The 14,153-nt window shown below is 36.9% G+C and overlaps 1 protein-coding gene across 2 annotated transcripts in view; it reads left to right on the top strand.

The window, feature by feature from the left end:
- Positions 1-14,153, top strand: part of PCDH10 (protocadherin 10) — a 321,360-nt gene that overhangs the window by 302,491 nt on the left and 4,716 nt on the right. Inside the window, exon 9 of one of the 2 annotated variants that reach the window (XR_014583038.1) lies at positions 2,431-3,330. The exons of the other annotated variant lie outside the window; for it this stretch is intronic. The gene's annotated coding sequence lies outside the window, so the exon portion shown is untranslated. Of the gene's footprint in view, positions 1-2,430; positions 3,331-14,153 lie in introns of those variants that run through there. 2 annotated transcript variants of the gene reach the window in all.

Genomic DNA, 14,153 nt, shown 5'->3' with positions numbered 1-14,153 from the left:
AATCATTGACCTTCAACTACCTTGCCTACTACTCTGAAGTCACCAGTCCTGCTCATTGTTATTGGCACTTGAAAAATAGTTTGGGAATTGAATAGATAAATGCCAATTAGGTGATTGATATAAAGTCAAATCTTGTTTCATTGTGAGTAGCAAACATTTTTAAGAAGAAAACGAACAGGTTTCTATAAGATAGAACTGCAACTTAGGTATGTGAGAACTAGATATTTCAGATTGAATTATATCACTAAAAGTATTCTGAATAATTCAAGAAACTCTGAAGATTATTACTTTTATCTTTAACTTTGCAACTTGACTTGTGATACAATTAGTTATCTTATTAAATGTCAGTTTAGACACATCTACCAGCATATGTTTGTGCATGCATACATAGAAATACATGTGAAAGTATATACAAATTCCTTAACGCTCTGAAATCGCTACATAAAATACTGCACAAAACTTCACCACTTGTAAATGCCTGCAAGCATCATAGTTATATTTGAGCATGAGATCATATATACTTCTTCCACAGATAACATAAATAACACACATTGTTAAAAACATTCCTAAGGTTGCAAAGTCAACACTTCGATGTTTGAGGTGTTAAGACAGAGGCTTTATGTGCAGCTTTAACTTAGTCCATATGTGTATTATGATACGCTCTAATTACATAAGGATATGCCACTATTTTTTGTCTCAGCAGCACCTTCCCCCCTCTGAGAGGGTTGTTTATTCTTCTATTGAAAGATTTTTTGTCACACTGTCTTTTGGAGAATGCTTGGCCTGTGCCCTAGATTACCCTTTGTCTATTCTTGAGCCAATTTTTAATTTACTTACAGTTTTTTGCCAGCTTCGATATAATTTGTTTTCACATGCAGTAATTAATTTAGCATCCCAGTTTATTAATGGTGTTATGTTATTCCTCAGCAGTGCTGCTATTCAAGTCATAGATTATCAATCAAGAAATCAACAGTTTTCTTAGCTCTGAGTGCTTGGAGGAAAAAAATCTCAAACAGCAGGTCTTCAGGACATGGCCAAAGTACTGGCATTGGGCTACCTTTTACACTCCTTTAGTCCACTAAAATTTTTCTTCTATTGTAAGTGAATCTTGATGGGTGTTGATAAGGATGCTGATCAGTCATGGTGGGGTTACCTTCCCATTGGGAAATGGGAAGTGACCATGTAAAAGAAACAATGAACATGAGTTTGGTTCTGAACACTTTCAGGAAACATGGATCTTTTTTTGCTGTCACCTGACAGCATGAGGGAAGAATATGGACCCTGTTGTCTTCCCTATCTGTGTCATACTCCTGTAAATATAATTAAGGATAATGTGGGATTGTTTGTTTGGATTGCCCTACTAAACATGTTGAAACAGTGAAGTCTGTCAGAATGCAGGATGTTGATACAATTTGAGTGTTGTAACTACAAAAGGATGAAAGAAACCATGTATTTGTATCTGGAGCAATTGCCTAAGATTACACTGTGGCTTGTGAAACTTATAAATTACTGAAATTACCTCTAACTCTTTTTAGAACCACAAAAAAAAAAAAAAAAAAAAAACAAAAACAAATGCAACAGAGTATTCCGGCACTTTCTGTATTTGGTATCTAATGCCAACTATTATTTGCATATTAATTACATACTTGTTACATTGACTATAAAGAAGTCTAATTTAACATTAATGGAGATGTCACTGCTCATTAAGTTGATAAAAATTCAGATTATGAAGTCTGTTGACACACAGGCTCAAGTTCTGGGGTCTGTTGTATGGTGGGGCAGAATGGTTTGGTATGGAGCTAGGAACCTATGATCAGGAGGTGAAGGTGAGGGTTTACTCAGCGGTGTGGTGGCACCCCTCAGAAAGCCAGGTATGGAGTTGTAAGGAAACATGGACTTCTGGTGATTTGAGTTGTCCATTCTAGTAGTATCAAACTCCGCATATGCAACATCGTCACAGAAAATCTTATGGCCAGGTGTGTTTACTAGTGGTTGTCTCCATTTAAATGGAATATAGAGAATATAGATCTCCATGCTGCTGTTCACATTCTGATTGTAAATTTTCTGTTCCTGAATGTGAATCCTTTTAGTATCGCCAGTGTGTGTGAGGAAAACTAACAATCCCCCTCTAGATGCTGTATGTATGTCTCTAATACAAACATTTAGAAAACACACTGCTCTTGAGTATGTGTTAAACTTAGTTCTACTTTACATTCAGAGTACATTTGTTTTGTTTCTTGAGTGAGGTATACAAAAATGCTAAGGTATTTACTGTGTTGTCCACCATCACTTTATCATTTATTATACTTCCATTATCACAGTAATTGCAAATGAAGTCATCTAAACTCGTGTGATTTATTATAAGGATATAAATACCGTTGTTTTCAATTTACTGTATTCCTTTGCTTCGTCTTTTTGTGCTCACGCTAGATATTTCAAGCCCTATTATTGATGAGCAATTACGGTAAGTTTGTTTTACTGCTAACTTAATTAGTCAACTCAAAGATACTTTCATATCTATAAACAACATTTATCAAGGGAAGTATCAGTGGTGGCTCACAGAAGGCAAATATAGTCAGTCCTCTCAAAACTTTTTCTTGATGAAAATTTTTGAAATGGTGGCTCCTTAGCTGAGGAAGGAAGTTTTAACAGTGTAGAGATTGATGGAAGTGAGGTAGATAATCGAGGTATCTGAATTTAAAACTAGTGAGAATCCTGAAATACTAAACATTCATTTTGGCTGAGGTGGTAAGAATGACCTCGATGAATAAAGTGTCAGCCAGATTTTTGATTTTTTAATAAGCTTGCTACAAAAGAAAACTTGTTTGAGAAGGGCTGTGGGGCTAACCGAACCAGGAGCTGAGAGAGCTTTACATAAGGTGGCTGGGTGACAGAATAGCAGTAATAAGCCATAGGAAGAAAAGTCAGTGGACGGGAGGGATGACCAAAATAGTGACTGGTTAGAGCGGCAATGGGAGGAAAGAGGGGTAACTCTGAATTTTGTCATTCCGTGTCCAAGTAGCATTACTTTGACTGTTTTGTCATTATTACTGATTATGAATCTGCTGCACTGAAATATTTATTAAAATGTTTACATACATATCAATTTGCAAATGTCTGAAAAATCCAACCAACTTGTAAGGAGTGACATTGCTTGCAAACAAATAATTTCAAATATGTTATTTTGTTACCCCTCTTGAATGGAAAAGGGGTCTTCATGAGTAACTAATTAAACTTGTGTTCCTGTCTTTATACATACAACTGCAGTATCAGTCTTCGTGACTTCATGCATTCATACATAGTGTCCTAATTAAAATCACGTTCTTTATGTATACATTCAACAGCCTTTTGTGTATGCTGAGGCTCTGTTCTCTGCCAGGAGATGCTGATTCATCATGATGCCAGTAAGACAGGTACTCAGACTAAGTGTAAGTGTTGCTTAAAACTGCTTAAAAGAGTTGCAAAGGTGCTGTGGGTCACTGATGCCTCCCTGCACTGCTGCAGCTGCTCCACCTTGCATCCTCCTTGTTCATTTGTTTACTATCCTGTTTAGTCTGTTTCCTCTAAAACAAGATGGAGGGTGGGGGAGGGGACAGAAAATGTCTTAAGATCACACATTGAAAGTGAAACAATTTACCAGTAAATTGTTTTTAGCTGCCTTATGTTTGCATGCACTGAGTTCTGTTACTGATTTTCAAGGTGCTGTTCTCACAGCCTCTTGTAGCAGCCATCTTCACCTGTCTTCCATGTCCCAGAGTGAGGAAAAGAGCTTGGGAAACTCTCACCGGTGCTAAGGGTCATATAGCAAACTTTGGGTCCCTATTTTAACTTGCCTCCTGGCTGTCTCCATAATGCATTACACTGTATCATCCCATTTCTCAGGGAAGGAGAATAGCTGATGTATTATTGTAAACAGCAGCAGGGAACAGATTAAGGTCTGCATTAAGGCTTCAAGTTTTACTAACAGTTGAGCACTTTGTTCTAAGCTCTTCAAAGACATCTCTAGCAGATAGGAGCATTATCAAAAGCATTTGTGTTTTCTGAACAAAATTAGTGGGAGGGCCACAGACTGTTTATGCATCTCATGCAATGTGTGTTTATATGGTTTTAGCCTTTGTTACCTTTGTTTAACAATCTTTGTTGCCTGGCTGAACAATACAGGCTATAGAAGTTCGTGATGATTCTTCCTGCTTTTATAACTATAGACAAATGCTGGAGACATACAAATGACTGCTTACAGATGTTTGTGGCAGTTGATGAATGGCTTCAAACGCATTCAAATGTAATTATATTTAATACTTGTTCATGAAGCCACTGAAATGAAAGTAAATTCTGGAGCAACCACTTGGTACTGCAAGTCAATATTGGCATATGCTTCAGTCTTCCTAGGGTAGTTTGGGCATTTGGTGGGGAAGCCAGCTATAGAACAACTTCTTAACCAGTGCTCCACTGACAAGGAAGCCAGGCAGCTGTAAACATTACTGGCAAGGGAATCTTCCCATTGATAATTTGCTGTGTTAAGTGCAGATAAGGAGCCTGGTTTTGATTAGGTACTTCTGATGTTGGCAGTGTTTCTGATCCTAATAATAAAACTTTTTAATAATTCCAGAGCTGAGGCATAGTTGATCATTTTAACACTATGGCTGATAAACTCTATTTAGTTACCTCATGGATGCTAGACCTCTCTGTACATCTGATGAAACGTTACAGATGGAGAAGAGCTTTTTCTTTTGAGCTGAACTGCAGAAAGTGTAAAATATCCACATTCATTCTATCTTACTTTTATTGCCATTTTTCCCCCCAGTATTTACTTAATATTAACTTCACTTTAATTTCCATTTATACTCTTAAAGCAACCAGTGATATGGTGAACAATGAACTCCTTTCATGTTGTTTGAAAGGCACATTTAGTGGAACATCATGGCTAATCTGTACTTCATTCCAGAAGATATAATTTGCAAACTAGTCCCAATAGATTGGTGTCAAGTTAAGCCTAAAACATAGCTTTTCAATGGCTGTTTGTTACACTGCTTATCAGTTCTCAAATGTATTGTTTTTTCCAAATGTTTAACTTAAAAATATTTTTCCTGCAACTAAGCCCACTGCATCTTCTTCTGTTTTCTCCAGCTAATGAGAATAATTAATCCTTTCCCTCTTTATATCACCCCTTTATGTATCTGTAGAAAGCTGTCTACCCTCAGTCTGTCTTTAGCAAGAACATGCCTCATTCTCTTAATCTTTCTTCATGGGTCTTGGGGGCTTTGTTCCTCCATATGCTTGGACTGTGTTATTTCTTGAATTGTTTTATTTCTCACCAGAACTTTCTCATGTTTTTCTATTTTTGAAATGTAGGATGGAAAGAATTAAATGAGGTTGAACTGCTGTAGTTAAACAGGATAATATTGCAGATCACTTGCTACTGATACGAAGAATGGAATTCCTCTTGTGTATTTTTCCTCTGATCAGTACAGCATTCAGTTCTTATTTTTTTTAATCAACGGGAAGAAAGTCTTTGTTCTAATCATACCTGTGGTGCTTGCTTTGCCTGGTTTGGTATACCAGTCAGACTCCCAGTTTACTTAATTAGAATTACTTTCATTAGAAGATAAAGATTAGAAGATAAATAGAATTACTTTCATTAGAAGAGGAATAAAGCATGCATGATGTACCCAATGTGTGCAAATGATCTTTACCTATCATTTGTGTTAAGATGCTTCAGACTTGTATCATACAGACCTCAAGATTTTGCCCAAGGTAGAAGAGCCATGGATGTCCAAACTTCAGAATGAAGGCTGCGTGAGGACAGTACAGAGTAGAGCTTGCTCATCAGCTTCCTGTTAGGGAATTGGGGTTCTTTGGGTTCCTTTCATTCACCAGAACAGCTGTCCATGTAGTGTGCAATAAGAGCTCCTACCTGCCCTGGCGATATCATCAGTGTTGCACAGATGAATAATTTTTGCTTGTTTCAGACTTTGGCTCACTGATTTCCATAGTGTGTGTGTGTGTAGGGGTAGATGCTTTTGCTTCTGACAATGCTATATGAAATGGTACCAACAGAAATAAAGGAATTGAATACAGGATTTGCGTTACAGAGCAGTTCTGTGTTTTTTCTAGTTTAAAGGTGTTGGCAGGGAGAGGAACTCAAACTGGTATAAATTTACTGGTATAATTTTACATGTGAAATTTGTTTTTCTCTGAAAAGTTTTAAACAACAGTTTTTCCGTAACTTAGACATAAATTGCTCCCAATTTCTACTGAAGTAGAAGTGCTAGAATAGCTTAGTGTTTTCTTTAGAAATTTGCCTAAAACTTTACAGTTCTAGTGTTTACCATGGGCACTGAGGATTTTGAAGTTCTCTACTCTCTGATTCAGTCTACAAGGGAAAAGTTACCTATAAGAATCCATACCTTGGTCATAATCAGGTTGTGTCAGGTTCAAGCAGGTTGTAAGGGTGCACTGAGATTGCTCGCAGTTGTTTCGAGCTCTTAATCAGTTCACATAGGCTTTCTTTGTATGTAAACCCAGGTGACAGAAACAGTAAGCCTTTCTGTAATGCCAAACTGGACAGCAACCAGGGTTTTTGCCCAGAAGTGTTTCTAATTGGAGGTAATAATAAACACTTTCAAGCATCCCTTTTTATTTCCAGGTAGGAACTTACCCTGTTGTGGGATAACCAATAGTATGACTACCATGTTTTCTGAAGGCCATATTCATGGAATATAATAGATGCAATGTGCTTTTGGGAATACAACAGGAAATACAAATTTCAAGCAATGTTTGGGCAGTTGAATACTTATTGCTTTGTAAGGCTAAATAAACAACTAAACTAAAGAGAAGCTGAACTCCTTTCAACTGAAGGAATTCTCATGGTATATAGTAGCAACTTTTGTTTCCCATTCTTGAGGTTCCTCAGCAATTTCTAGATTGGAAAGGAATTCTTGTATCAAGTACTAAAGAGTGCTATAGAATCATAGAGTGGCTTGGGTTGGGAGGGACCATAAAGATCATCCAGTGCCACCCCCTGCCATGGGCAGGGATTGATGTTATCATGCATCATTTACAGAAGAGAAAAACTTGCACATCTTGTTTAAACTTGGGCCTTGCATAGTTTTCGTTTTGATGTGATTCTGCTTTAGATATATAGTGGTATATAAGCCCAAGTTCTATGATTTCCACCTGTTTAGTGACATCAGGCTGTTTTTGTGCCAACACAGCTTCTGTTACTGCTTTTTAATAAAGTTACATAGGGAATAAGCTAAATCAGTAAAAAGCATGATGAAATAATATATTTAGCCAAAGCAGGGGTGCAGGATGGGGAATTATTCACTTAGCATATTATCAGGATAAAGGAAGGTGGTGTGAATGAGGAGAAGAACATGAGGGATCTTCTGGTTCAGGAAAACTTCCTTCTCGGTTTCCCAGCCTTGCAGGTGAAAGAACCTTCTCTGCTTCAGAACCTGATTTAACCGGAGGAAGCATTCATGTGGGTTGTAGAGATGATGATGGTCAGTAATCCAAACCATTAGTGACCATTCAGTTGGGTTGTTGAGTTTTATCACAGCTATGTATTTAAAACTTGGATGAGCTTTGGATTTTGTTAAAAGCTTTCCAATGCTCTTTTCCCATCGTGATTTTTTTTTCTGAATGTTCTAACAATGGTGGAAGACTTTCATTAACTTCCCAGGAAATTATATCAATTTATCCAAATATAGGAGTATGGAAAGCAGGGTTTTTAACTGGGGGGTAAGGACAGTAAGTAAGTGACATTAAGAAATACTTGTTGAATTTAACTGTAATACTTACCAAAGTAAAGTCCTGTAATGGTTCATCAAAACTCCTTTTACCAAAAACTCTTTACCAGTTTCAAAATGTAAGTTAAAAAGGCCCTAGCACAAGCTGGAGGCTTTTAGGGTGGTGTCATTTACTTAATAAACTGCAATATGTAGAACAAGTCTAAGACAAATAGGGCTTTATTGAGTTGTTCTTTAATTTTAAAGGGGCTACAAAGTAAATGTGCTGTCTCTCCTGTCCCTTCTTAATCCTACTTAAAGAGGTGCACTGAAAGCCACTGAAGATGTGTAACAAACCAGGCCTAATCAACCCCTTGCTGGTGTACCAGTATTCTTAATTTATAACCTGCTGCACTATTCATTGTAAGTGCTGATGTGTTATTTGTGATGTGTTATTCCTTCATTATAGAGTACATTTGTAATTATAAGTACAGGGGTTTTATCATTTGACAAGAAGAAATGTACAGATGACAGGAAACTAAGAGGATGAGGCTTTGCTTGTTCAATATGAGAAGTGTCTTAAAGTTCAAACTAACAATAGCTTATGTGAGTAAAATCATGTTCTCAGTTCCAATAAATACACGATGATTACCTCAGAAGGAAAGAGGTCAAGATAAGGTAAAAGCATGTGAGAACTTTCCATGGTGGTAAAATTAAATATATACATTGTATTCCAGGCTTCCAAAAGACCTCCAACAAAACCTTGTTGTACACTTTTTCTGGAATTGGATGAAGTTAGTAATCTATCAGCTCAGACTGTTAAGTTCTGCTCTATCTGTTTAATACATAACTTCAGACCCTCTAGAAGTCAAAATACACTCTTGAAATACCAGTGTCAAATCCTGCTGGAGTGTGACAGTGTATCCTTTAATGTATAATGTTTTAGAAATGTGTTTGGTCTGAATGAGTCCCATACTCACATTCGTGAGTATGAATGAATTTGAGGGGCAGAGGCGCAATTGCAACGAGAAATGGGCAACTTCATGTGTGATAATGTGTTAATCTCCTTTGGATGAAGACCAATAAAATAGTTTAGAGCTGTGATATGGAAGTTTGGGAGAAATAATTTAAACATGTCATGCTGCACACCAGGAAATTGAACTTCCATATAAATTTCCATTATATTCCCATCTGGTCCATACACAATGTAGAAAGATTGCGAATTGCATTTCAATTGCTTGAAGGCTTGTGAAATGCATTTTATGTATGGAAAATGCCAGTGTTTATTAAATTTGGCTTTAATATATTATTGTGTTTACATACTAAGAGTTAAAATCTGATCTAGCTTTCAAAATAATTATAGCAATTCTAAAGACAATGATTACTTTGGCGACTTGTCATCAAGGTGTTAAGTTATGCAGTGTTCAAAAGAAAAAGCAGGAAATGCTGAGCTATTAAGTGGAGAAGTAGAGACCTGACCATGTTTCCACTGTGAGACAATAAAAGCTAATTATATCACTGGACTAGAAAGCCAGGAGATTTGAGTGTACATCTGTCTCTACTAACCTTCCTGTACGCATGACCTGTGGGCTAGTCTTTCCATAATCGTGAAATATTTTTTTTCCCTTGCTTTAATCACTTCCTTTGTAAAGCCTTCTGAGACAAGGAATGACATTTATTATATTAGCATCTAATTCAGAGGTGCAGTGGTGTCTGAGCGTGACCTAGAGCACTCAGAAACCCAGGCTGGCCCAAACTGTGGTTGTCTGAAGTGTAGAAGAAGCATTTCATGTTGTTCTTCATAACTGGAGGCCTGATTGCATGATAAGATTAAGTCTCAGTCTCACAAATGCAGTTTAAATAAACAAATGCTCTGATGATACCGCACAGGCTTTCCAGTTGAAGGATTAAGACTCTTACAGGATTGTTCCCTTGTTTTCTATGGGCTGACAAATTATGCAGTAGAGAAGGAAAATTGTGATAAATGTGATAGAGAACTATATTGTGATTAAAAACATGGAAATATAATTGTCACATCTGAAAGTGACAAATGTCCTGTTTATTGGACTTTAAAAATGAGTAAATGGAAATAAGATTCTCCTCCTTCCTCACCATGAGGTCAACTGTGCCTTAGTTTCTTCCTTTTTGTGGTGGTAGTTTCAATTTAATCATACAGCATATTGGCTTTTCTAAATGAGATCACTCCACTTTGTTTTAATTGCACTGGTGTAGATAACGTTATTTGCAGGGTACTTAATAAAATGCAGCTTTCTTTTTTCATGTGATCACTTAATCTCCATGGTCTTGAAGACTTTTTGTAAGGGTTGCCTTGCCCAATAAGTACAGTTTAGTTCTACCTATCCCTCTTTTTGAGGGAACTTAATAGTCACAGCCACAACCTGTACCACCCTAAATATCCTTCTTGAAAGAAAATCTGCAGATTATCTTCCTTAACTTGTGTAATTATTTCTTACCATGTCCCCTTCCCAACTTGTTTTCTGTGTTGTGAAGAAAAATTCTTTTCATATAGCACCTGGTTTGTACTTGCATGATGCTTCCTGCTCCAGGTCTCACTTGGGTGACTACCAGAGAATGATGGAAGCCTTCAAGGTCTGAGAGGAGAGAAACAAGGAAATAGTGAACTGAAAGGAAGGCAGTGATGGATATACTGGATGGGGCCCTGAAAGAACAGCACCCTGTTGCAATCAGCTCCAACAGTTCTTGTAAACTTGGCAATTCAAGCCACTGGTTAAATAGCTCTTGTCTTTCCTTTCCCTGTTACATGAATGGGAAGACGGTGTTTTATGTATGTTGTGGTGGTGCTTCCACATCTGTTCTTAGCAGGTAGAGTAGGTAGGAATGTAAAACGGCAACGCTAAGTCCAAAGCCCCTTGTTGATGTGGATGCCTAGAGCGAGTTGCAGTGGTCAAGATTGCTCAAAACCAAGATCCCAATAGGAAAGACTCTTTAGCTTATAGTATGGATATCTTGAGCTTTCTAAAATAGCATTGTTGTCAACAAAAACTTGAGGGGCTTGTCTTCTGATTTGCAACTGTTTCCTGTTCTGTAGGCTTACATGGCTTAGACACGGCAGTGCTGGGGGCTGCAGAACATAATGTCCGTGCTTTCTGATTGAGTGGAATCCCTTTGCTTTTGGGGGCATGTGAGGGTAGATCTCTTGGCTTTGTTTTGGCCAAACCTGCCCATCTTTGTTGTTGATCTCCTTGAAAGCTGATCTCATGAAAGCCAGATAGTGAAGAGACAGTGTGCTGTTCAAGCAGATGTTCTGTGTTTTGGGTCCAAAAAAAGCAGTGGTGCAAGCAGTCTCAGTAGAAAAGGCGAGGGAAAGGTGGTCTGAAGCCTCGATGCAGAATATTTGGGAGGTCCCTTCCAACCTTAACCGTAGATGCCTGGTAGATTGGCGTAAAATAGTTCAGAGATCTTTACAGTGCAGATCTTTTTATCTGTTCATAATGTGGGAAGTGCAGGGAGAAGAGTTTCTTAAAGTCATAAAGGTAAGAGTTTAACACTAAAAATTGGATTTTAGTGCCAGAATTAGACTCTAGGCCAAATCATGGCTTTAAAAATTAGGCAGCTAGTACTTTTTAAAAATTGTTCTTAAAGTTTTAACCTGATGTCTGTCTATTGTCATGTCAAGATGATACAATAAATTTTGTGATTTGTGTTGCCCTCAGTGTTCCTTGCACATACAGTATAGACATAACCATACTGGGTTATATGTGGGTTGACTTGGGATTGATCCCTTAGGTGTTCTCAGGATGTGTCTGATGAATGACAACAGTCAAATGAAAAACTGCCTGCAACAATTTTATTTAAAAACAAAACAGGAAAAATGAACTTCTAAGTATGATGTCCAGAGCAAACAACTGTGGTATAGCAGATTTAGATTCAATTTCTGAATTCCCTCAAGGAAAATTTTTTTGAAGAGTGCAATAATTTAAAAATTAAAAAAAGCATGTATTCTTATTACTTTGGGTTGAAAATATGACAATTGAAAAAAAAAATTCTGGAGTAACTGGAGTGTAGAAAGATGAAGAGATGGTTTAACCATTTACTGTAGATGTTAGGAAATAAATTGGTGAAATGCAGGATGTCATTCCTTTTAAGAGCAATGTGTTCCTGTTCTAATTTTATTTCATTTCTTGCTGATGCCAAGATAGTTAGTCATAATGTCTATAGAAACAAGACACAGAATTCAGAGAAAAGACTGACATTATGACACTTAAATGTGGAATTCAAGGAGTACGGATGACACCAGCAATGAAAACTGTTCCAGAAGTACCTGCAGGCTTATTCTTAAAGCATGACCACCTTTTATTAAAGTATACTCTGCACAGTGTAGGAAATTGATTGTGATAACCCACTGCACTACTGTAGTATCTTCCATACTTCTACCATTCAATTATTTAAATGAAAGGACTTTTCTTTTTAACAAAACCTTGTTGTCTGGTACACAGAAATATGTAATTTAACACATCTCATTCTCTATCAGCTTTATGCTTTTATCAACTCAATAGGCTCTTCTGTTTTCCCCCTGGTTGCACTGATTACATTCTTTTATCAGATCTGTAAGAGCTGCACTGAGTTTAGGTATTATTTTGAGTTTAAAGTAAGTATCAGTTGCATTTTAATAACTTGTATAACAATGCCTCTTATTTTTAATATAAGTAATGCTCTGTAAAGAGGAGGGCATCTTACCGTGAGCATGGAAGAGTAGCTTGTTTTTCTTTCCACCTGCTTTGATGTAACTCTACTATTCAGGAATCTGACACAGTAAATTAGCAAAATAAAACTATACATATGGCATATTATGCGATGGCTAAGGGCAAACAATATTAGGTGCTAATTTATATGCTAAAGCATGATCCTACAAATATTTGTATGTGACTGAGTTTACAATATGCATGAATTCTCTTGTATCCATGAATGTTTACATTATCAAGACAAAATAAAGGATAACAGAATCCTGCTAATGTGCCTCTAAAATAGAGAGATAATACTTTAGTCCTGGGGTACAAATAGAGTAGCTACAAACTCTTAAGAAGAAATGCTCTGTATATTTTTGATCTCATTTGAGAATTAAAACAGATGGATGTAGGATGTGTATGAGTATCATATTTAATCCTGTTTCCACTGTTCATAATAATGGAAACTACATTAATGACAAAACTATGTTGTATCCTTACTATTTTTCCCAGAAAATGATCAGATAGGTTAAGGGCAACGATCTGGGAAGTTTACTATATAACAGTGGAGTGAAAAGTGTATTTTTGGCAAGTGCTGTTTTAAGGAAAAACAACTTGTGTAGGTATGGGATGACAAATTTAACATACACCCGAAGTCAGTCTCTGATATCTAGATCAACTGGAACTTTCAACATGAGAAGCTTTTTAGAAACCTAGTTCACAAACTAGAATGATTGTGCAGTAGTACTCTTCTACTTGTATTGCAAAAGCTCTAGAAGGGTCAAATTCGATCAATAACTTTGGAACAAAGTGAGACACCCCATGAAATATTAGTTGTATGTGTAAACATACTTGGAACATCCTCATTAGGTAACAGTAATGTTGACTTTAAGCCACATGCATCTCATGTGACTGAACAGTGAAGAGTAGACATCTATCTGTAAATGACCTTAACCTTAATCACTATACTGCCAATATTACTTGTAGCTGTCATGATTCATGTTTACAGCTGCCAGATATCCCCAAATGATCCATTGTAAATGTTATGCATGGAGAAGGAATTAGAGAAGTGCTTACTGAAAATCTAATTAACCCCCTAATGCATTTAAGGTGAACTCTTTGTTTCTTAAATGCCTGAATATGCATAATAACAGCCATCCAAGGGGAGGATTTGGTGTCCGTTTTAGGAGTTACTTCACTAATAAACACTACTGGGGTCTTTGGAAGATTTATTTACCTGGTAGCAAGAGTTTTGAAGGACATGAAAATTTAAATCCTAACTTATTGCAGGTCTTCCCTTGCCCCTTGAGTTGAAGGGGTCTGATGCTGACTGCTTCAGTCAATGGAAAAGCATTTCAGTAAATAGATGTAGTTCAGGATTTCACTGAACTTGTACACTGCTCCCCCAGTTTCTGGAACATGGTTGACCATATCTCTTGGGTCCCTACTGCCTAAGAGAAGCTTGTTCTTACAGTGATTATGGTATGGTGGCACTAGAACACTTTTTATGATTCAAGATTGATTTCTGAGCGACAAAGCTGTGCTACCTCTGTTACCTTTCTCAGCTGCTGAGAAGATCATAAGACTGGCAATAAAATGAGTTTAATAAACATGTTCAAATCTTAAGGATGAAGTAAAAAAATAAATAGGCATCTGCTTAAAACTTAATTCAAATGTAGATTATTTGATAATCTGTTTTATTACGCAGCTTTCCGGA

Source organism: Anser anser (genome assembly GCF_964211835.1).
Source record: "Anser anser genome assembly, chromosome: 4".
In the NCBI taxonomy this organism is placed as follows: domain Eukaryota; kingdom Metazoa; phylum Chordata; class Aves; order Anseriformes; family Anatidae; genus Anser; species Anser anser.
Note: the sequence above shows the minus strand (reverse complement) of the source record. Positions and strands in the feature narration are given on the sequence as shown.